General features: G+C 46.1%; 1 pseudogene; it reads right to left on the reverse strand.

The window, feature by feature from the left end:
* The window catches only part of LOC141476592 (proton-coupled zinc antiporter SLC30A5-like), a 98151-nt pseudogene extending 77060 nt beyond the window's left edge, over positions 1 to 21091 (reverse strand).
* Positions 21092 to 23815: the final 2724 nt, after the last annotated feature.

The raw sequence follows: 23815 nt of genomic DNA on the forward strand, positions 1-23815 counted from the left end.
GTACTAGTTTCAGCTGGGACAGAATTTTCTTCATAGTAGCTGGTATGGGGCTATATTTTGGATTTGTACTGGAAACAGTGTTGACAACACAGGGATGTTTTAATTATTGTTCAGCAGTGCTTACACAGCGTCAAGGCCTTTTCTGCTTCTCACACTGCCCCCACAGCAAGTAGGCTGAGGGTGCCCAAGAAGTTAGGAGGAGACACAGCCAGGACAGCTGACCCCAACTGACCAAAGGAATATTCCATACCTGTTATGGTTTGAGAGAACCCATAACAATCTATTGTCGTTAGACAATTATTCTATCACCCGATGACCCCTCCCCACCCGGAAAGGGGAGTCGGGGAACACAAAGAAACACAAAGGTTGAAGTATAAATAGATTTAATAGACTAAATAATTAACAATAATACTAAAGAACCAGTATTAATTCCGATACTGATATAAGATATACAGAAATTATACTCAGCCATCTATATCAGTAGGAAGCTGTGCACTCCCAGCAGTGGATAGCAAGTATCGGACACTGTGAGTGCAATGGCTTCAGGAGGAAGGGAAGGCCTCAGGGCTCCGGCACCGGGGCAAGGAGTTGTCTGGACCACCACCATCAAGGGAGAGAGCCCGCTACGCAGCAAACCTTTCTAATTTATATTGGATGTGACGTTCATGGTATGAAATACTCCTGTTGGCCAGCCTGGGTCAAATGCCCAGGCCTTGCTCCTCCTTGTCCCTGCACCTGGCAACGCTCAAAAACACTGAGACCTTGAATCCCACAGAGCCTGGCTGGCTATAAAGTAAATATTTTCACAAATTCGGACACTAGAGTCTTCTAAAAGTGCAATTTTCCCAGCATTAGAAGAAAAGTTAGCCCTGTGTCTCTCAACCCAGGACAATACCATATGACATCATGCTCAGCAATGAAAGCTCAGGGAAAGAAGTAGTGAATTAATTCCTTATTTTGCTTTGCTTGTGTGCACAGCTGTTGCTTTACCTATTAAACTGTTTTTATCTCAACCCACGAGTTTTCTCACTTTTACGCTTCTGATTCTCTCCCCCATCCCACTGGGAGGGAGTGAGCTGTGTAGTACTTAGCTGTCAGAGTGGGAGACGGACCCGGAGTAACGATGAGTCTCAATATGAGTATGGTCGTTCTCCCTTTATTCAAGTTCACACAGAGTATATAAAGACAGACAAGCAGAGCACGCGCTAGCAACAATTATACGATTGGCTTACAGTCTCTGTTCACGCGCCTAGAGCGCTCACACAATTAGTGCAGACCTCTTGTCCACGCGCAGCAGATGTTTCTCTATCTCCTGGAGGCAGTACCGCTTATCACTTACTTATCATGTAGCTACTTCTTCATACTTCTGTTTCTCAAGGACAGTTCACAGCCTCCTCCGGGCTCTCATCCCTATCAAAGACTGGGTTGCTCATTGTAATCAAGTCATGCCCTTTTTCACTCAGCCATTCCTCCACAATTCCCCCTTTTTGTTTTTGAGCAATCCAGGCTTGGTTTACTACTTTTAACATAGCTCTCTTAATACAACTAAGCACTAAACATAAGCACAGACCTATAATCACAAGAGTTATTATAATGCGCAAGCCTTCAATAAGCAAGCCTACTAACCATTGTGGCATATTCCCAAACAAGTTAGTCAGCCACCCATCTAAAAACCCATGGTTTTGACGAATTTTGTTTGCATGCTCTTTTAACCACTGCAACTGTTTATGAATTGATTCGCTGTGATTGGACAAATTCATACAACACATGCCTTCAAAATCCTCGCAACCATGACCTTGAGCTAATAGCAAAAAGTCAATTGCCGCTCTATTCTGCAAAATTGCGTGGCGTAAGCTATTTTGATCTCCCAACAGAGTTTCTATTACCTCAGTGGTGACTTTAGCTTGTTTTTCAGCCCAACAAGCTAACCGTCCTATCTCCTTCAAAGCTCTGCCTGCTGCTGCCCCAGGTACAAACATGGATAAAAACACTCTCTCAGTGGGATTGAGTAAGGTAACTTCATCATTGCAATTTGGTGGGAGACCCGTGACCGCCCGTTTCGTACGTGCGGCATTTTCTCCCTTGGTCACATTTTTCCACCAGTTTTGATCTGGGGCTAACAACGTTAATTTGCCAAGATAACATGGACCACCTATCGCATTTTTCAGAATTCCCTGCCATGCCCTGTCACCACATATCAAAAACACGTCTGGCGGCAAGGCTTTTGGGGTGCCATTGTTCCAAATTTGCTGTTCCCCTTTTGTTCCAACCCCAAGGGCTCCCAGTCCTTGTTTTGATGTGTCATTTGTGCCACAAAATGCACCTTTATGTCTATAGTCATAGTAGTTTGCTTTCGGAGTGATGTTTGTCCACCCCGTCCAATTAAATGATCGATAATAATTTACGCCAGTAAAGGCAGGTCCTCCAAAAAATATGCAGGTTTGAGTTCAGTTCTGGGAGACATTTCCAATTCTCATTGATCCTAACAGTTCTAATTCTTGAGGGTCCCAAGGCAGCGTAACATTCAGGCTATTAAGGAGCGTGGCACTACAATTACTAACACTCTGGGAATTAGTACAGTTCTGCTTACTATACTTGCTAAAGTCTTCTACCTTAAAACCAGGCACTCCTATCAAGCATGTCCGAAAAGGCTCTGTAGCAGAGGCAAGCGATAGACAAAAGGCTTGTTGTCCTGTCTTATTCACCCAGGTGACCCACATGTTTTCCCTAGGTTCAATCTTGTGGAGGGTCATTACCGCCGGAATCAATATCCCCAGGGCCAGGATCTTGAACATCTTGGTTGTCAGGCGGATCATGTCGAGTCAGAGCAGGTTTTACAGCTCGACTAGGCACCCACACTGGACCGCAATCTGTGGAGACACACATATAACCTCGACCATTAAATATAACAGGAACAGGCCCCATCCAAATTCCAGAGACTGGATCTTTATACATCACTTTGAGTTGCGGGAGTATTGTTGTACTATTGAACTTAAGGTTTTGATGGTGAATCATCACTGGCGGTTCCTCTCGATCACCCATGAGACAGAGAAAGTTCAACGTAAAGAGCACACGATGTAGCCTTTGCTGAGCATCTGTCTCTACTCCCTTTTGTTTACCTAGATAGTCCTTCAATACTTGATGAGTGCGTTCCACTAATCCTTGTCCCGTAGGCGAATGTGGGATCCCTGTCGTGTGATCGACTCCCCATCTTAGCAAGAACTTTCTAACCTTTTGACTAACATAAGCAGGCCCATTATCAGTTTTAATGCATTCAGGCGCTCCTAATACAGCAAAGCAAGCAAGCGTTTACATACATGATGTGCCTTTTCTCCGGGCAATGCGGTTGCCCAGATCATTTTTGAAAATGTATCAATGGTCACATGTACATACTTCAAGCGACCAAACGCTGGGATATGTGTGACATCCATCTGCCACAACTCTAACGCTTTTAATCCTTTTGGGTTCACTCCTAACCCTATTCCTGGGCCATGGCTCCCACATTTCGGGCAGGCTTGGATAATGCCTCGAGCCTCATTTTCTGTTAAATTAAATTGTCTTTTTAGCCCTTTTGCATTTTGGTGAAAATTCTCATGACTCTGCCTAGCTTGTTGAAATTTATCCATAGGAGGCACATGACACACTGGACTAACCAGGCTGTCAGCAAGTTGATTGCCCTGGCCTAATCCAAGGTCTAGCTGATGACTACGAATATGGATAACACAACAGGCAGCTGTTCTTTGGTCAAGTATAGATCGCAACCGAATAAATAAAATCCCCAGCCTAGGATTAGCTGTCTCTCTAAGTAGAGCGTCTTCCAGGCGTGGCACTATTCCAGCCACATATAATGAGTCTGTTACTACATTCAAGGGAGTGCTTAGCCAATTGTTCAAGGCCCAAACTACTGCAGTTAGTTCCAATGTTTGAAGGGAATCTCGAGGTTGTCCCTCTATGATATGCTGACACCATTGACCCTTTTCCTGCCAAACACAGGCTGCACGCCGCAAGCGTTTGCCCGCATCTGTATACACAGTGATACCATCTGACAATGGGTCTTTCTGTACCTTGGGTCTTTCTAGCCACTGATTTCTTTTTAAAACTTGCCATAATTTCCCTTGTGGCTGTTGTGAATGCACTCTCCCACTGTAGCCTAACAAGGCTTCTTGCATAGCAGCATCATTACGCAGCCACCATTCTAAATCTACAGCGTTAACAGGTATGCTAATATCCCCTGGTTCTTTACCACTGATTTCTATGATTCGTGATCTTCCTTTTCGTATCAATTCACCTACTGCTTCAGTTCGCGTTTGAATGCTCGTTTTTGGTTGTACACTTAAGAATACCCATTCTAAGACATTGAACACATTCTCTTTTGTTACCTTCCCTTCGCATTTGTCAGTGGCATCACCAAAGAAGGAGAAGAGAGTAGCAAGTTCCCCCTTTTTGTTTTGCCATTGACAAATGACTGCATATGGTGAATCTTTCCCATTACATATTATCAGAGACACTGGCAACATTAAAATGCGTCGAGATGACCACGTCGATTGCAGTTTTTGTGCAATTTGTTGTAGTGCTGCTTGCTGCATCGCCGTCAGAGTAATGCCGTCGGCTGGATGATTGCCTCTCAATAATTCTGTTAAGGGTACAATGTCAGTATTGGAAATACCAACACAGTTCCACACCCATTGAATGTCTCCAAGCAGGGTTTGGACATCAGTCAGTGTGCGCAATTGAGTTGCAAGCTCTGTTTTTTGTGGTCAAATCTTGGAGTCTATGATGGACCGTGGTGCTTTGTTTTTGAGCTTCAGCCCTTTCTACTCTCAATAACATTTCTTCAATGCCTGCTCCTTTTGGTAGACTGGCTAGAATTTTCTTGGTGGTCTTATTGGCATTGTCAAAAGCCAATACTTTGAACATCTGTTGTTTACCGCTGTCATCTAAATCAGGGTGATTCATGATTGCTTCCCACAGTTGGTCAACAAAGTTACTATATTTTTCTGTAGTTCCTTGCATCATGGTACCAAATGACGGAATAGTAGAACCTGGGAGGCCGAGAAATGCCTCTAGGGCAAGTTGCGCCGATCGCTGTAATAGGTTTGCTGGAAACGTCAATTGTACTTCCAAGTCACTAAATTTTCCGTGCCCTGCGAACATCTCTGCCGTGACTCCACGGAGGGGGTCTCCCTCCCCTTGTCTTTGAGATGCTTCATTCATAGCTCGTTGTTGCCAGGAGGATTCCCACAATAAATATTGTGTTGGAGTAAGCAACAGTCTCATTAGGTTACGACAATCATATGGACACATCAGATCAGCAGAAAAAATCCAGCTGACAATTTGTCGGGTAGCCTCAGATTTTACTCCATAAGTTGAGATGGTGGTGCGAGCTTGTTGTAAAATTTTCCAATCATGTGGTTCCCATTTGCCAGTATTGTTTACATGTACAACGGGACACGCGAGAGGTGGAGTTCCGTCCAAACTAGCGGCTGTTCCCCACTGTCCTTCTAGTATAGCGTCTCTAATAATGCCATTCCAGCGTGCAGTTCTCGGAGGTGTTGAGGGATTCACTAGCCATGGAGGCATGTTATCATCCTTCCTCGCCACACGTAAATCTAACTCGTCGAGGCGCCTTAAAACTGTCTGTAGCAGTTTGTCTGTGGACAGTTTACGACTCTTGTCAGGGGGTGGAGTTGGCGGACCAGACGAGTCACTGGAGGGCGGTAGCGGTGGATACAAGGGAGGCGGAGTTGCTGGAGGCGGTGCTGTGGGCGGAGGCCGACACGCTGCTCCTCCCAAATCGATGAGATCAGTAGACGTTTCAGGCCCCTCCCCTATCGGAGTTTTCTGAGGAGACGCTTCCGCATTTGCATTACTTTTCTGTTCTGGTTTCGCATCGGTCACTTCCGCTTTTCCCGAGTTTTGCAAGGGGTTCAGCGGCAAGTCTTTACTTTTCTCAGGAGGGTCAGAGTCCTCATTAGCTCGAATTTCAGCAACAGTTTTACACACAGTCCCGGTCATTCCCTTTACCGCGGGCAGCCCAAAGAACCGCGCAATAGGTCCAGGCTTACTTTCAGGTTTTAAGGCGGCTGCTCCTGGACCTAACATTTGAGCAGCTGCACAGGCTACTTCCCGCTCCGCTTTCATCGCTTCTAAAGTCTCTAGCACAGTATGCCACAACCCACGGACGGCTTTTATCTCTTTCTCCTCTTTTTCATCCCCCTCGATTGTTTTTTTCCACATCGTCCCTCCAAAATCTCGCCATTCCGAAACAGAAAACAGCATAGGTGTGTCAGAAAAATGACCCCATCGCTGTCCTAATTTAATTAACTTTATCAACAGCTTTGCCGGTACTTCATTATCTCTCTTAGAGAGGATTCCAGCGAGTAGCATGGAACTTATCAACAGTTTCGCTGGTATTTCACTCCCTCTCTTAGAGAGGATTCCAGCGAGTAGCGTGGCCGCAGCTTCTACTTGCATCACTGCGCCTGGGAGGCGAGAGGCCACCTCGCACCGTTGTCTGCTCCCGCCTTTGCGCCCGAGCAGCACTTCTCCCAGCCGTGGTTTCCCACTCCCCTCCTCTAGCTGCTTACCGCAGACTCGGAGAACTCAGTCCCGCTGAGCTATGGATCTCTGGGCATCCTCTGCTACCAGATGTCGGAGTGGGAGACGGACCCGGAGTAACGATGAGTCTCAATATGAGTATGGTCGTTCTCCCTTTATTCAAGTTCACACAGAGTATATAAAGACAGACAAGCAGAGCACGCGCTAGCAACAATTATACGATTGGCTTACAGTCTCTGTTCACGTGCCTAGAGCGCTCACACAATTAGTGCAGACCTCTTGTCCACGCGCAGCAGATGTTTCTCTATCTCCCGGAGGCAGTACCGCTTATCTCTTACTTATCATGTAGCTACTTCTTCATACTTCTGTTTCTCAAGGACAGTTCACAGCCTCCTCCGGGCTCTCATCCCTATCAAAGACTGGGTTGCTCATTGTAATCAAGTCATGCCCTTTTTCACTCAGCCATTCCTCCACACTTAGCTACCTACCGGGGTTAACACACAACAGTGATAAAAAGCTCCACACACACAAAGGAGGGCAGGGAAACAATGACAGTTGGGAGAACCCAAATAATATCCTGTTTTATTGTGGAGAAAATAAGATGAAAAAGCTCAGGGGTCAATATAAGGACAGGGAGATCACTCACCACTTACTGTCATGGGCAAAAGAGACTCAACTTGGGGAATATTAATTTAATTTCTTGCCTATTAATAAGAGAGTAGGATAGTGAGAAACAAAGACAAAACTGAAATCCCATTCTCCCACCCCCACTTTCTTCCTAGGCTCAACTTCACTCCTAACTCTTCTACCTCTTCCTCTCCCCGAGCAGCACAAGGGGAAATGGGGATTGCAGTCAGTTCATAACACTTTGTCTCTGCCACTCCTTCCTCCTCACACTTTTCCCCTGCTCCAGTGTGGGGTCTCGCCCATGGGATATAGTCCTTCGTGAACTTCTCCATTGTGGGTCCTTCCCACAGGCTGCAAATCTTCAAACACTGCTCAAGCATGAGTTGGTTCCACAGGGTACAGAACTTCAGTAACAGGCTGCTGCAGTGTGGGTCCACCACGGGCTGCAGGTCCTGCCTGGAGCCTGCTCCAGCATGGGTTCTTCACAGGCCACAGCTTCCTTTGGGACTTATCCACCTCTGTGGGGTCCTCCACAGACTGCAGTGTGGATATCTGATCCACTGTGGTCCTCCATGTTCTGCAGGGGGACAACCTGCTTCATCATGGTTTTCTCCATGGGCTGCAGGGGAATGTCTGCTCTAGCCCCTGGAGCACCTTCTCCCTCTCCTTCACTAACCTTGATGTCTGCAGGATTATTTCTCTCACATTTGTCTCACTCCTCTTACAGTTGCTGTGCAGCATTATTGAACTGTTCTTAAATATGTTTTCACAGAGGCACCACCACTGTCCCTGATTGGCTCAACTTTGGCCAGAGGCAGGTCACTCTTGGAGCTGGAACTGGCTCTGTTCAATATAGGGGTAGCTCCTGATCTCTTTTCACAGAAGCCACCCCTGCATCTCCCCCAATACCAAAACCTTTCCACATAAAAGCAATACAAGTGTTTAGTACTTTATGTTGTACATCAACTTCCCCCATTAAAGTCAGGGGCAGGATTAGTCTGACCACCTAACAAGTATCTCCAGGCCATAAATTACTGTTTTGGGTTTATGTGGAAAGATTTTGGCAGCAGTGTCATAGAAAATACACATACAAATAAAATCCCCAAACAAAATTTTTAAAACAATGGCTTAAAGGACCGCATAATTAAATTCAGCAATCTGGCACACATAAAACACTCCCAAAAGTAAACCATGCATCTTTCACTTGCAAAGTCTTAAAATATATTCCTACTAACAAGCTCCATACCACACCTAACAACAATCCCCAAGTTTGGGCTACAGTTGTCATGAAAATTTTGCAACTGGCCCTTGCAACCTAGGAGAGAGTCTAGGATGCAAAGTATAGAATTACAAGAGTAATTCTTTATTCATGCACATGAGGTGTCCCATTCGAATTGGGGCACACCAAATGCTGTTTTACACATGATTCTCATACCTGTCAAGTGTTCAGATACAACATGATTTGGCCAATCACTACTTAACTTCAGTCCCTGGGAAAGTTATGAAACGAATCCTCCTGGGGGCTATCACAACTCAAATGAAGCATGTGATGGGGAAAAGCACAGGCTGGGATCTACCTGGCTGGGGAGCAGCTCTGTGGAAAGGGACCTGGGGGTCTTGGTGGACAAGCTCAATATGAGTGAAGTGTGCTGCTGCAGCAAAGAAAGCCAACAGGATGCTGGGTTGCATCAACAAGGGCATCAGCAGCAGAGATAAAGAAGTCATTATCCCACTCTACTCAGTGCTTGTCAGGCCACACCTGGAATACTGTGTTCACTTTTGGTCCCTGCTATGCAAAAAAGATGTGGACAGGCTGGAGTGGGTCAGAGAAGGGCCACCAAGATGATCAAAGGGCTGGGAAGCCTGCCGTATGAGGAAAGGCTGAGAGAATTGGGTTTGTTCAGCCTTGAGACAAGAAGGCTTAGGGGAGACCTTATCACCATGTTCCAGTATTTAAAGGGTGGCTACAAAGAAGATGGAGACTTCCTGGCTACTTCTGGGGAGATTCCGATTGGACGCAAGAGGAAAATTTTTCACGATGAGAACGATCAGCCATTGGAATAATTTCCCCAGGGAAGTGGTGGATTCCCCATCATTGGACACTTTAAAGATTCAGCTGGATAGAGTGCTGGGCCATCTTGTCTAGACCGTGCTTTTGCTAAGAAAGGTTGGACCAGATGATCCCTTCCAACCTGGTATTCTGTGATTGATTAACACATACATACTACTGTTTTGAGAAGTGTTGTCTCAAATCTGGGTTCTTTACCCAGTGTGCAAGCCAATAACACACAGAGCAGAGGTATTTCCAAGTTTATTCCATTAATGCGCAGGAATGGGGTGCTTGCCCCAAGGGAGCACACCTTAGTTTCAAAAATTTCCCTTTTTATGCACTGATTATTGCTTATTCTAACATTTAATACATATTCATTATCATTCTCTTTAATGATTGTTCGAGATTTCTTTGATTCCTATGTAAATCAGTGCACAGACTGTTTTCTTCTTCCATTGTATACTTCTGAGTAGGTGGTATCATTTGGGTAGGTGGTCAATGAGTCAGTGGTCATGATCTCCCCCTGATGAAATTACCTTTGATAACATAAGGATAAGAGTGTCTTCACAAACAGGGAAGTTAACTGAAATTGCAGGAGTGAGATAACTGAAAAATAGGGGAAATAACTGAAAATGCGGAAGTTAGACAATTGAAAAAAACACAAAAGTTAAACTTTTATGTAATAGGCGCATCGAGAAGTCTGTACCTTCCAAGTACCTCAGCCAATGGGGAAAGGAAGAGGGTTACATGCGGCCGGGGAATAGGATAAAATGGAGGCTGCGTCCTCTGGCAAATTGAGAGGCCCCACAGGGGAATGCCCCAGTGGACTCTCCCTTTATTCGAATAAAGTCTTTGCAGGACTCCTCTGTCTCCTTTGTGAACATCGACCTCTGGCAATGGGATTTTCTGCACAAATGGGGGTTCGTCTGGGATCCTTCCACCTTCCAGGGACTGCGGGCGATGAATGGAGCTGACGGCGCCCCTCACCAAAGCTTCGGTGATCAGCTCCCTTCGATGGCTGCTGGCGCTGGATTGGGTACCCAAGACTGTTCAGGAGACAGGTGAGCAACGGATTGCAGGGGTCCATGAAGAGGTCTGCAGGGAGAGACCATTGAAAATTTCACCAGTGAGTACTATGGGAAATTCGGGGAGTAAAAGAGGGAGGATGCCCAGGGAGGGCAGCAAGGGAAAGTCGAGAATGGGTCTCAACGACCAGGATGATGATCCTGAAATACCCCTGGAAAGTCCCTTGGGGAGAATGCTAATATCTTGGGGAGATCTACACATTCACCCAAAAGTAACTAAGGAAACAATGGTAAAGTTTTGTTATTTTATCTGTCCTGAATATAATTTGCAAAAAGGTTTTAGATGGCCTCCTCTTGGGTCAGATGATGCTAGTTTTTGACAGTGTTTATGCTTATACCTGAAGGACACTGAGAAAGGACTTACTGAAAAAGCATGTGGGGAAATATGGTTAAGAGCGCCACGGACAGGAATTTGTGTAGTCAGAGGGAGAAGATATAAGGGAGAGTCAGAAAATGGGGAGAGAAAGGGAACAGAGAAGGAGACGTGGGATGTTAGGATTGGCAGAACAGGCCTTCGGATGAGTTAGTTAGAAAGGCACAACAGGTGTATGTAAGAAGGGATGAAGAGAGGGCAAAGATGAAGGCAAGAGTGATGGCACAACTTTTACAGCCTCCAAAGGGAAAAATGCGGGGACCCCCAGGATCGAAGGGGAGGGGGCAACCATCAGGATTTAACAGAAACATGTCTTCCTCGGTGAGGAGAGGCCAACCCAGGCCTCAGTTGGGAAGAAATCAGTGTGCTATTTGTAAGAAAGAAGGACATTGGAAGAGAGAGTGTCTGCAGAGGCAGGTGGATCCTAATGAGGAGGAAGTCCACTGGTTGATGGAAATGGATTGTTAGCGGTGTCAGGGGCTCCCACTGCTCCAGGGACCCACCACCTTGGAGCCCTTGATAACCTGTCGGATGGGTCCAAATCAGGAGGAGGTACACTTTTTAGTGGATACCGGAGCCTCTCGATCTACTTTAAACTTTGTGCCAAAGGGGGCACAGTTGTCAAGAGAATCTTTAATTATCCAAGGAGTAAGTGGAAAGGATGAATGGGTACATTTCATCCATCCACTATTAATAGATATAGGAGATAAGTTTGAGATGCATGAATTTTTGTTCATCCCTAATTGTGATTGTAATCTATTGGGGAGGGACCTGATGGCAAAATTGGGGATGCCCACTTACAGAGGATAGGAAACAATATTTTGCCTTTGAGTGGGAACAAGAAGAAGCAGGGAAAATAGTGAAGCAACAATTGACGTGAATGCGGTTGTTGCCTATTTTTCTAAAATGTTGGATCTGGTGGCGAGGGAGTGGCCTCATTTGTGCAGCCACGGCTTTATTTGTAACCCAGGCTTGAAAACTGACAGCAGGGGGAGCTCTCGTTGTTAAAGCTTTGTTAACTGAAAGAGCTTCTAAATGTGCTAGGTTATTACGGTATGAAACTTGTTTAATGGAACAAGAGGATTTAGAATTTAGAAGCGGGGAAGGGTTTAATCCGGCCTCCTGTTTAGCTGGTCCTGAGGGAGGAGATCTGGAGGAAATTCATGACTATGTTCAAGTAATAGATCTCCAAACCCGGGCTAGGGAAGAACTAAGGGATACCCCTTGGCCAAATGGGGAAAATGTGTTTATCGACAGATCCTCAAGGGTAATAGAAGGAAAACGAGTTACAGGATATGCTGTAGTAAAAAGAAGAGAACTGCAAGGAGGAGGGAAGCTACCCTCCACATGGTCAGCACAGACCACAGAATTGTATGCTTTAATAAGAGCCTGTGAATTGTATCAAGGAAAAACAATAAACATATTTACAGATTCAAAATATGCATGCAGGATGGCTCATGCATTTGGAAAATTATGGGAGGAAAGAGGGTTATTATCCTGTAGAGGAAAAACATTAGCTCACGAAGGTTTAATTACTCGCCTATTGGAGGTGGTGAATTTACCAGAGAAAGTGGCTATAACACGTCAGGGGACATCAGACAGGATACTCGGAGGAGGCAATAGGCAATTGACTGGCAGATGAAGAAGCTAGGAAAGCAGCACTTCTTGCCAGAGGTATCTAGGATCCTCCCTTTGCTCCCAGTGACTCCACCACTGCCAGAGAAAATGTGTTTTCCACCAGAGGAGTTGGAGAGAATTAAAAAAAATAGTGGAGCAGAAAAAAGAGAGCAATTGGTTTACAAAGAATGGTAAACAATGGGTACCAAAGGTCTTGGCCCTGCAAATATTAAAACAACTCCATACATATGGATATATATGTTCTCACCTGTGGACCTCCATCCTGCTCAGCCAGAGAGGGGAGCAGGATGAGACTGTGTGTGCTGTCTGTGTTTGTGTGAATACTCTGAGTGCCTGTGTTGATCTGTGTGCCGGCTATGCATATATGTATTGTATACGTGGGATCTTTATGCATATGCCTACTGGGAATGCATCTTCATCCTCACTACTGGTTGGATGTGGAGACACGGAGCGGCAGCAGCCTCACCTCTCTCAGGTTGTTGGATCCAGCAGGATATAATTTCCTCTATCATAAAAAGTAAACAAACTGCCAGAAGCTCTATTACAGTATGTATATTGTTGGTTACTAACATTCATCCACTGAGCTTTCCCTGATAATCCCCTCCCCCAGTTGTTTTTTGTTCTGGTTTAGTATAACAGATCTCTGGTATATAGTCACTGGTATACCAGTATTTAATTTTGGCAGTGTATATTTTGGTTGCCTCCTATTGTTCATACCCAGAACATCACCGGGTGAGTTAACCTGTTTTGTTTTTTTTACTTTCCAGAGTGTTTTGTTTATTGTAAACACAAGAAGGCTGAATGTTTAATGCAATGATAAGTTGAAATTTAGGGAGGTTTAAGCTTTATTCATGATAAACAGATGACTATATGAAGACATACATGCTTTTATTGACAGTATATTAAGCTGCAAAACCATATATTGCCTCGAGTTAAATGCTCTCCACAAACCTAAACCTTCTACTCATGTTCATTTTCTGTTACCTTTGGTATATTCAGCTGTCTACCACATTTCTCTCCCTTATCATCACAGTGTTTGTGAACCTCATAATTATTAATGGATGGCAGCCTCAATAGGAAAATATTAGTCCTGTTTTATAGAGAGAGAACTGAGATCCAAGGTAGACTAAATGACTTATGCACAGTTTCACAGAAAATTGGTAGCTGTGTTGGGAACTGAAGCCAGAGCTTAGACATCCGATGTAGTGGTTGGTCTACTGGGGAATAGTTGTCTGTTGTACTACTCTATTTGACTATCTTTCAGGAGTGTGTTTGGCAAAGTAACATCTTAATGCAGCTCAGAGTTGCCAACTTCACATTCCAGTACAGAGTTCATTAAAAAAGTCAGTTCCTCTCTCTTCTGTTTCAATATTCCTCTTAGTATATGGCAGTAGTGCTGATTATGTTTCCTAGAAAAGAATACAAGACCTAATTCTGCATGGTTTTATACACAGTACTCCTGCTGGAATGGCAATACATTTCTTTGTGCTAAATTAATACTTTATCATGTCTATTTGGTACTTACGTATATTATCTCCATTCAAGTTGGCATAAGGGGCTGAATTCTGTATTTAGTTACATCACAGTAACTTGGTAATGACTCCTCTGACCTAAATGAAGTGATTCCCTGCTGAGGAGAGGAAGTGGAGAGGGAGGTACTTATCTCTTCTCCCTGGTATCCAGTGATAGGATGCATGGGAATGGTTCAAAGCTGCGCCATCAGGAGGTTCAGACTTGACATTAGGAAGCATTTCTTTACCGAGAGGGTGGTCAAACACTGGAACAGGCTTCCTAGAGAGATGGTTGATGCCCCATGCCTGACAGTGTATAAGAGGCATTTGGACAATGCCCTTAATAACATGCTTTAACTTTTGGTCAGCCCTGAATTGGTCAAGCAGTTGGACTAGATGGATATTGTAGGTCCCTTCCAACTGAAAATATTCTATTATTCTATTATTCTATTATTCTATTATTCTATTATTCTATTCTATTTTTGTTTTACTGTGGTGTGACACATCAAAACGTGTTCCAGTAAAAATGTACCATTCTTACTTAAAATTTTTACTTCAAATATATCTTAAAATATGTCACGACCTAAACAGTTACCCGATCTGCAATGGTGGGCTCTTAGGATTCTGTAATACACAAGGACATGGAGGTTTTATTTCCAAAATTTCTTTTCTACAGATTTCTACAAATTACTATGAGTAAAGCGAGTACACTTTTGATTAATAAAGGAAGCATATATATTTCAATAGTAGCAGCAATCAATAGTAGCAAGTATATATTTCAATATCACAGGTTACTGCAAAACTACCACTAGTGAAGCAGCAAATATACATATGCTTAGTTACTTACATGCATGCCAATATACATATTATGTAAAGTAGTACTGGTACAGTGCTCATAAACTGCTCTCAGAAGTGGGACCAGTTCACACTGCTCCCAGAAGTGGGGCCAGTCAACGGTGGAAAAAGTCTCACTTTGAAGATAATTCACGCCATGGAGTCTGGACTCAGACAGGTGTCCCTGGGGAGGGTCTAGAACATCTGTGATTAATGGGGTGAAATCTTGTTGGCGGCCGGTCACCAGTGGTGTCCCTCAGGGCTCAGTTTTGGGGCCAGTCTTGTTTAATATCTTTATTGATGATCTGGATGAGGGGATTGAGTGCACCCTCAGTAGGTTTGCAGATGACACCAAACTAGGTGTGAGTGTTGATCTGCTTGAGGGTAGGAAGGCTCTACAGAGGGACCTGGAAAGGCTGGATCGATGGGCCAAGGCCAATGGGATGAGGTTTAATAAGGCCAAGTGTCGAGTCCTGCATTTTGGTCACAACAACCCCAGGCAACGCTACAGGCTTGGGGAAGAGTGGCTGGAAAGCTGCCCAGCAGAAAAGGACCTGGGGGTGCTGGTGGACAGACAGCTTAACATGAGCCAGCAGTGTGCCCAGGTGGCCAAGAAGGCCAACGGCATCCTGGCCTGTATCAGGAATAGCGTGGCCAGCAGGACTAGGGAAGTGATGGTGCCTCTGTACTCGGCACTGGTGAGGCCTCACCTTGAGTACCATGTTCAGTTCTGGGCCCCTCACTACAAGAGGGACATTTTGCTGCTGGAGCGTGTCCAGAGGAGGGGGTACTGGTGAGGGGTCTAGAGAACAAGTCATATGAGGAGAGGCTGAAGGAACTGGGCATGTTTAGTTTGGAGAAGAGGAGGCTGAGGGGAGACCTCATTGCCCTCTACAACTGCCTGAAAGGAGGTTGTAGAGAGATGGGTGTTGGCCTTTTCTCCCAAGTGAATAATGACAGGACCAGAGGAAATGGTCTGAAGTTGCAGCAGGGGAGGTTTAGATTAGATATTAGGAAGAATTACTGAGAGGGTGGTCAGGCACTGGAACAGCCTGCCCAGGGAGGTGGCTGAGTCACCATCCCTGGAGGTATTTAAGAAACATGTAGATGTGCACTTCAGGGCATGCTCTTGTGGCATGCTCTAGTGGCCGAGATTGTAGGGGGTTTTTGTATGTGTATGGTTGGACTCAGTGATCTCAGAGGTCCTTTCCAACCATGACGATTCTGTGATCTCATAGAAAAAGTTCACACAAGGGGAATTCACAGAGAGAGAGGCTGCATTTTGGGTAGAAAGCAAGTCATAGAATCATAGAATGGTTTGGGTTGGAAGAGACCTTATAAGGTCCACCTCCCCTGCCATGGGCAGGGACATCTTTGACTAGATCAGGTTTCTCAAAGCCCCATCTAACCTGATCTTGGACACTTGCAATGACGGGGCATCCACAACTATTTAGGGCAACTTGTTTCAGTGTCTCACCATCCTCTCTGTAAAAATTTCTTCTTCATGTCCAATCTAAATCTACTCTCTTTCAGTTTAAAACCATTGTCCCTTGTCCTGTCACTACAGGCCTTGGTAAAAAGTCTCTCTCCATCTTTCTTAGAAGCCCCCTTTAAGTACTGAAAAGCCACAACAAGGTCTCCCTGGAGCCTTCCCTTCTCCAGGCTGAACAACCCCGACTGTCTCAGACTGTTTTCAGAGGAGAGGTGTTATAGCCCTCTGATCATCTTCGTGGCCCTCCTCTGGACCCCCTCCAATAGGTCCATGTCTTTCCTGTGCTGAGGGACAGGACTCAGTACTCCAGGTGGGGTCTCATGAGAGGGGAGTAGAGGGGGAGAATGACCTCCCTCAACCTGCTGGCCACGCTTCTTTTGATGCAGCCCAGGATGCGGTTGGCTTTCTGAGTTGCAAGCACACACTGCCTTCTCATGTCCAATTTTTCATCCACCACTACCCCCAAGTACTTCGCTGCAGGACTGCTCTCAGTCCATTCATCCCCCCAGTCTGTACTGATATTGGGGATTGCCCTGACCCAGATGCAGGACCCTTGGCCTTGTTGTACTTCATGAAGTTCACATGGGCCCACTCCTCAAGCCTGCCAAGGTCCCTCTGGATGGCATCCCTTCCCTCAAGCACCATCCCTCTCCACTGCATCACTCATCTTGGTGTCATCTGCAAACTTACTGAGGGTACACTCAATTTCACTATGTTGTTGATGAAGATATTAAACAGTATTGGTCCCAGTATGGACCCTTGAGGGAAATGACTCATTACTGGTTTGGGCAGTAAACTGTTGACTCTACCTCTTTGGACATGGCCGTTCAGCCAGTTCCATATCCATCTAATACTCCATCCATCAAACTCATATCTCTCTAATTCAGCAGCAAGAATGTTGTGAGGGACGGTGTCAAAGGCCTTACAGAAATCCAGGTAGAGGGCATCAGTTGCTCTTCCCTTGTCCATTGATGTAGTCACTCCATTGCAGAAGGCCACTAGACCAGTCAGGCACAATTTGCCCTTGGTGAAGCCATGTTGGCTGTCTCTAATCACCTCCCTGTCTTCCATATGCTTTGACATGTCTTCCAGGAAGATGTGTTCCATGATCTTACCAGGCACAGAGATGAGACTGACTGATTGGTAGTTCCCAGGGTCCTCCTTTTTACTCTTTTTTAAAATGGACGTGATGTTTTCCTTTCCCCCAGTCACTGGGGACTTCACTTGACTGCCATGACTTTTCAAATATGATGGAGAGTCGCTTAGCAACTATATCTACCAATTCCCTCAAGACCCTGGGATGCATCTCATCAGGTCCCATAGGCTTCTCTATGTTCAGGTTCCTCAGATGATCTCGAACCTGATGTCCTACGATGGGAGGGACTTTATTCCAACAATCCCTGACTTGAGGTTCAGGGACTTGAGAGATGTGGGAAGAGTGATTGCCAGTGAAAACAGAGGCAAAAAGGTTGTTGAGTACCTCAGCCTTCTCCATGTCTACTGTCAGCTGCTCTTCTGTCACATTTACCGCAGGGGATAAATTTTCTTTAATTTTTTTCTGGTCAACAAACCTGTAAAAGCCTTTCTTATTATTCTTTGCATCCCTTGCCAAGTTCAGCTCCAGTTGTGCCTTAGCTTTCCTGATCCCATCCCTACACACCTGGGCAGCGTCCCTATATTCTTCCCAAGATACATTCTCTGGTTCCACTGTCTGTGGATTTCCTTCTTACGCTTTAGTTTCACCAGGAGGTCCTTACTGAGCCATGCTGGTCTCCTGCCTTCCTTGCCTGATTTCTTGCACATGGGAACTGAGAGCTCTTACACTCTAAGAAAAATGTCCTTGAAGTGCTGCCAGTTCTGTTCAGCTACTTTGTCCCTGAGGGCAGTTTCTCAGGGGGTCCCATACGCTAGTTCCTTAAACAACTGAACATTTGCTCTCTTAAAACTCAGGGTCTTGACTTCACTCTTCACCTGGCCCATATCCCTCGAGATTGTGAATTCCACCAGGACATGATCACTGCAGCCCAGGCTGCCACCAGTCTTGACCGCTCCAATTAGTTCATCCATGTTGGTGAGAAACAGGGACAGTAATGCTTCTCCTCTGGTCAGGTTGTCTATCACCTTGTCCTGGTTTGAGGTAAAACAGAACCAACTTTCTGTTCAGAAATTTTACTTCTTAGCCAGGCCTCTTCTAACGCTCTGAAATTAACAACATATTCTACAGAAAACTGTTCTTTCTCAGAGTGATAAGACCTATATTTATAGTCAATGCCAAGGAATGGTATGCAGAGAGGCCCTTGCTTATACTTATTGCTATAACAACCAAGGTCAGCCAATTTTGTTATTTGCCCCCTTAGAGGGTCGGAAATGGAAAAAACGTAGAGGGGTCACATCAGTGGGGAGGAGTGGACAGGACAGGTGACCCAAAACGGACCAACAGGGGTATTCCATACCATCTGCCTCATGCTCAGTATAAAAGCTGAGGGATCAAAGGGTCAGCCCTCATTCTTCAATGGCCAACATCAGAAGAGGACCCTGTCTGTCTGCCTTTTATCCCAATTCGTGTGTTCCTGACTCCAGAGCTGGAATCCAGCTCCCATCCATTGCTGAGTCCAGTTTGGGACTTCCCCAGTGCCTGCCGGTGACATCATCCTGGGAGCTTGATACAGTTTTGTATATATTGAATCTATTTCATAATTTTCTTTTTATTTTATTATTATTTCATTGAAGTAGTTTAGTTCCTTCTAAACTTGTAAATCTCTTTATCCTTCTTCCTCTTCTCCTTGGAGCAAGAGGTAGGAGGAGGGCATCTGTCACCCATAATTGGCCAATTCGGCCTAAACCATGACACACCTGGATTAAAAAGTTATCCTCAGTGCACTCTAAGAGTCTTCTGGACTGCGTACATCTTGCTGTGCTGCTGTGGGAAAGTAACGGAAGGTTGGCGAGGAGGACTATAAACACGCTCAAGTGACTTGCATGTGGGGTGCTGGAAAACACATATATCACACTGATTGTTTAGTTTTGTGTGCTCAACAAGTAGAACATCTGCACTTAGATAACATAAGCCTGGGATGGACTCAGGGGCACCTTATCAAACATGCCTGAGATTCCTGCCCTGCTGTTGAAGACACACAGTGGAAAACTATGTCTGCCTAAATCCTTGAAATACAGGCCAGAACAGGAAGTGTGAGCTCTTGCTCTCTCATTCCCTTGCTAACAAGGACTCTCTCTTGCTCTGCAGTGCCTGCGTTCCCTGCTTGCATGCCTCTGCCCGGGTGCTGCTTCAGAGGTTCCCTGATCCATGAGATATTGAGATTAAATTTGTTCTTTGCCTTTAATCCATGGTTTTGTGGTTGTTCCTGCATCCTGCCTGCATCGGCTCACAGCTGCTTTCCCAGCAGATGTCAGGTTGACTGAAGTCCCCCAGCAGGATCAGTCTGCGAGCATGATGCTTCCCGTAGTTGAAGTAAGAACGCTTTGTCTACAGGCTCCCCTTGTTCAGGTGGCCTATTGTAGACACCAACCATGAGGTTTCCTTTGTTGACTTGGCCCCTAATTTTTACCCATAAGCTCTCAAGCTATTCATCACTGTCTTTCACAGACAGCTCTGTGCAGTCAATCCATTCTTTTACACAGAGGACAACCCCTCTGCCCATGCTTCCTTGCCTGTCCCTTCTGAACAGTTTATAGTCGTTGATTGCAGTGCTCCAGTTGTGTGATTTATCCCACCAAGATTCAGTGATTACAATTAGACCATAGTTTTCTAGCTGCACAGTGACTTCCAACTCCTCCTGTTTGTTACCCATACTGTGTGCATTGGTATAGAGACCCTTCAGTTGGGCTGTCGACCATGTCACCTTTTTGGAGGAATAAGCCCCAATTCCTTTGAGGCATTTCTCAAGTTTTTCCCTGTTGGTTCCTAATACATCAGAAGCCCCTGGCTCTTCTCTGTTGCCCAAAACTGCATCCCCTTCCCCCACTGAGTCTAGTTTAAAGCCCTAAGCCCTGATGGTGAATCCCATGAGCTCCCAACAGACCTGATTTCTCAAAGGTAGGTCCATGATCATAGAAGCCAAAACCTTGAGTATGGCACCAGCCACACAGCCAGACATTTACCTGTTAAATTTGTCTCTTCCTTCCTGGACCCCTTCCTCTGACTGGGAGGATAGAGGAAACCACCACCTGTGTTCCTGATCCTTTTAACATTGCTCCGAGGGACATATAGTCTCTTTGGAGGGTTCTAAATTGCCTTGTCAGACCCTACATGGGGTAGTAGGAGCAGATGATAATCTATAGGGTTCACCAGGCTCAGCAGCCTCTCAGTGATGTCACAAATATGAGCTCCTGGTAGGCAGCAGACTTCTCTAGAGAAATCATCTGGACAGCAAATGGGTGCTTCGGTGCCTCTAAGTAGGGAATTTCTAATTACTAATACCTTATGTGCTTTTCTGGTGGCACTGGTTCTAATGCGGGTGGGTGGGTGGATCAACTTTGCATGGTTGGCTTGTCCTGGATCCTGTCCATCACTCACACGTTCTTCAGTCTCCAAGCCCAGAGCATCCTGTCTGTTATGTAGGGACACTTCAGGAGGTGGGGGAGGCTTCTTCCTTCTACCCCAAGCACAGACAAGCATCCAGTCTCCTTCATCTCGTGAGTTACTTGTGTCAGTCAGTTTGAGGTTGGATTCAGGCTTACCTTCCTCTTGCGCAGCCTTAAAGCAGGCTGTCGCTCAGCCTGGGACAGCATACAATACCATGCATCGATCTCCTGCTCACGTTCCTGGATAATGTGTTGCCTGTTGAGCTCCTCTTGTAACACAGCTACTTGTTTGAAGAGTTGTTCTAGCTGGACACACTCGCAGCTATGACATCCACCGCTGCCTTCAGGTGCTAGGGGGACTTCCAGGTACTGGACCTCCATGCAACCTGAGTTCTGGACAGCTATTTCAGTCCTTGGGAGGTCCATTTGGTTGGAAGTGTCAGCATAGGTAGGTCGTAGTGCTTCTGTTTGAGTTTCAGTCTCAGCCTTGCAGTTGAGGCAGGTGGAAACTATTTTCTTTCAGCAGGACACAGTCTCCTTATAGTTCTCTGAAAAAAAACCAAAAAGGCCCACTTATAAAATGGTCATTCTTTTGAAAGATGTTGTTCTTCTAGTTCCCTGGAGACCTCTAGCTTCCTGGTCGGCTTGCATAGCCACCAGCTAGCTGTTGGGGCTGCACCCGAAGACTGGTGGTGAGCAGAGCAGGCGGCATCCTGACAACTGGCAGAGGGCACCGCCCTTATCGCACAAACTGCCGCTCAAAGTGTCAACGCCTCTCCCAACCAATTCCGCTCCCTGTTTGCACGCACAAATTACCTACGTTGCTCATCCTGGTCACTGGTGCTCCCTAGGGGTCGATTATATGTGGCTTCCCACAGTTTGAACTAGATCTCACCTGCCCCTTTCGCAAGATCTGTTGCCTGATGGCCGATCCGTTCACACACACAGTCTAAGGGTGCCAGGGGCCTAGAAACCCCATCAAGCACCCCTGGGAGACCTCACAAGCTTCACACTCCTCTCAGCATGGGGCAACAATGGTACTCAATGGCTTGAAGTCCAGATGGAGAGCAGTGACAAGTGGTGTCCCTCAAGGGTCCATGCTGGGACCAGTACTGTTTAACATTTTTATCAAAGACATAGAGGGATTGAGAGCACCATCAGCAAGTTTGCAGATGACACCAAGCTGTGTGGTGTTGTCCATACACCAGAGGGACGGGATGTCATTCAGAGGGACCTGGACAGGCTGGAGAGGTGGGCCCAGATGAACCTCATGAGGTTCAACAAGAGCAAGTGCAGGGTTCTGCACCTGGGAAGAAACAATCCTCAGTATAAATACAGACTGGGGGATGAGGTATTAGAAAGCAGCCCTGAGGAAAGGGACTTGGGGGTGCTGATGGACGAGAAGCTGGACATGAGCAGGCAATGTGCACTTGCAGCCCAGAAGGCCAATCACATCCTGGGCTGCATCAAAAGAAGTGTTGCCAGCAGATCCAGAGAGGTGATTCTGCCACTTTACTCTGCTCTGGTGAGACCTCACCTGGAGTACTGTGTGCAGGTCTGGAGCCCTCAATATAGAAAGGACATGGACCTGATGGAGCGGGTCCAGAGGAGGGCCACTAAAATGATCAGGGGGTTGGAGCACCTCTGCTATGAGGACAGGCTGAGGGAGCTGTGGTTGTTCAGCCTGGAGAAGAGGAGGCTCCGGGGAGACCTAATAGCGGCCTTCCAGTACCTGAGGGGGCCTACAGGAAGGCTGGGGAGGGTCTGTTTACAAAGGCCTGCAGTGACAGGATGAGGGGCAATGATTTGAAGTTGGAGAAGGGGAGATTTAGATTGGATATTAGGAAAAAGTTCTTTACCATGAGGGTGGTGGAACACTGGAACAGGTTGCCCAGGGAGGTGGTTGAGGCCCCTTCCCTTGAGATATTCAAGGTGAAGCTTGACGAGGCCCTGGGCAACCTGGTCTAGTTGGGGGTGTCCCTGCTGACTGCGGGGAGGTCGGACTAGATGACCTTTGGAGGTCCCTTCCGGCCTGGACCAATCTATGAATCAATCTATGAATCAAACAACTGATGCTACCGGTGCTGCTGCTGCTAGTGTCAACTTCCCATGATTTGATCTCATTTCTCGAGATCATTCCTCAGTCTCAAATTACCACTGCTGAGCAGTTACAATTTGAATTTCCCCTTCAATCACTAACTAACTCCTAAACATGCAACAGTTTCTTGGTCAGGACCAATACAGCATGTAGCCCAGAGACACTCACACACAGAGACACTGACATACGCCAGATGTCATTACAAGGCCACCCTCAGTAACCGTTGACCAATCATGGTGACTAGAAGTGCCCAAAAACTAGAGGAAAGCTGAATGGCTGGACCCAGAGGGTGGTGATCAGTGTCATGAAGTCTAGCTGGAGACCAATAACCACTGGTGTACTCCAGGGGTCAATATTGGGTCCAGTCCTGTTCAACATTTTCATTAATGGTCTAGATGATGGGACAGAGTATACACTCAGAAGGGTGTTTGCTGATGGTACAGTACAAAACTGGGAGGAGTGGTGATAGGCCAGAGGTCTGTGCTGCCATCCAGAGGGATCTCAACAGGCTGGAGAAATGGGCTGACAGGAACCTCATGAAGTTCAACAAGGGGAAGCGCAAAATCCTGCACCTGGAGGGGAACAACCCTGTGCACCAATATATGCTGAGGGCCACCCAGTTGGAAAGCAGCTTGGCAGAAAAGGACCTGGGGGTCTTGGTGGATACCAGGTTGAATATGAGCCAACAATGTGACCTTGCTGCAAAGAAGGCTAATGGTGTCTCCAACCTTGGAGATATTCAATATCTGTCTGGACATGGTCCTGGGAAACCAGCTCTAGGTGGCCCTGCTTGAGCAGGGGGGTTGGACCAGATGACCTCCAGCGGTCCCTTTCAACCTCAACCGTTCTGTGATTCTGTGATAATTATTTCTGTGATAAGTACAGACAGCCAAGTCTCCTACCTCTTCTTTGTCTGTCAGAGACAGAAGGTCACTAGTGAAGGCACACAAATGACACTGGATTCACAAGCACACTCACATTCACAGATCCCTTGAGTACCTGCACGG

The sequence above is a fragment of the Numenius arquata genome, chromosome W (assembly GCF_964106895.1).
Source record: "Numenius arquata chromosome W, bNumArq3.hap1.1, whole genome shotgun sequence".
NCBI lineage: Eukaryota > Metazoa > Chordata > Aves > Charadriiformes > Scolopacidae > Numenius > Numenius arquata.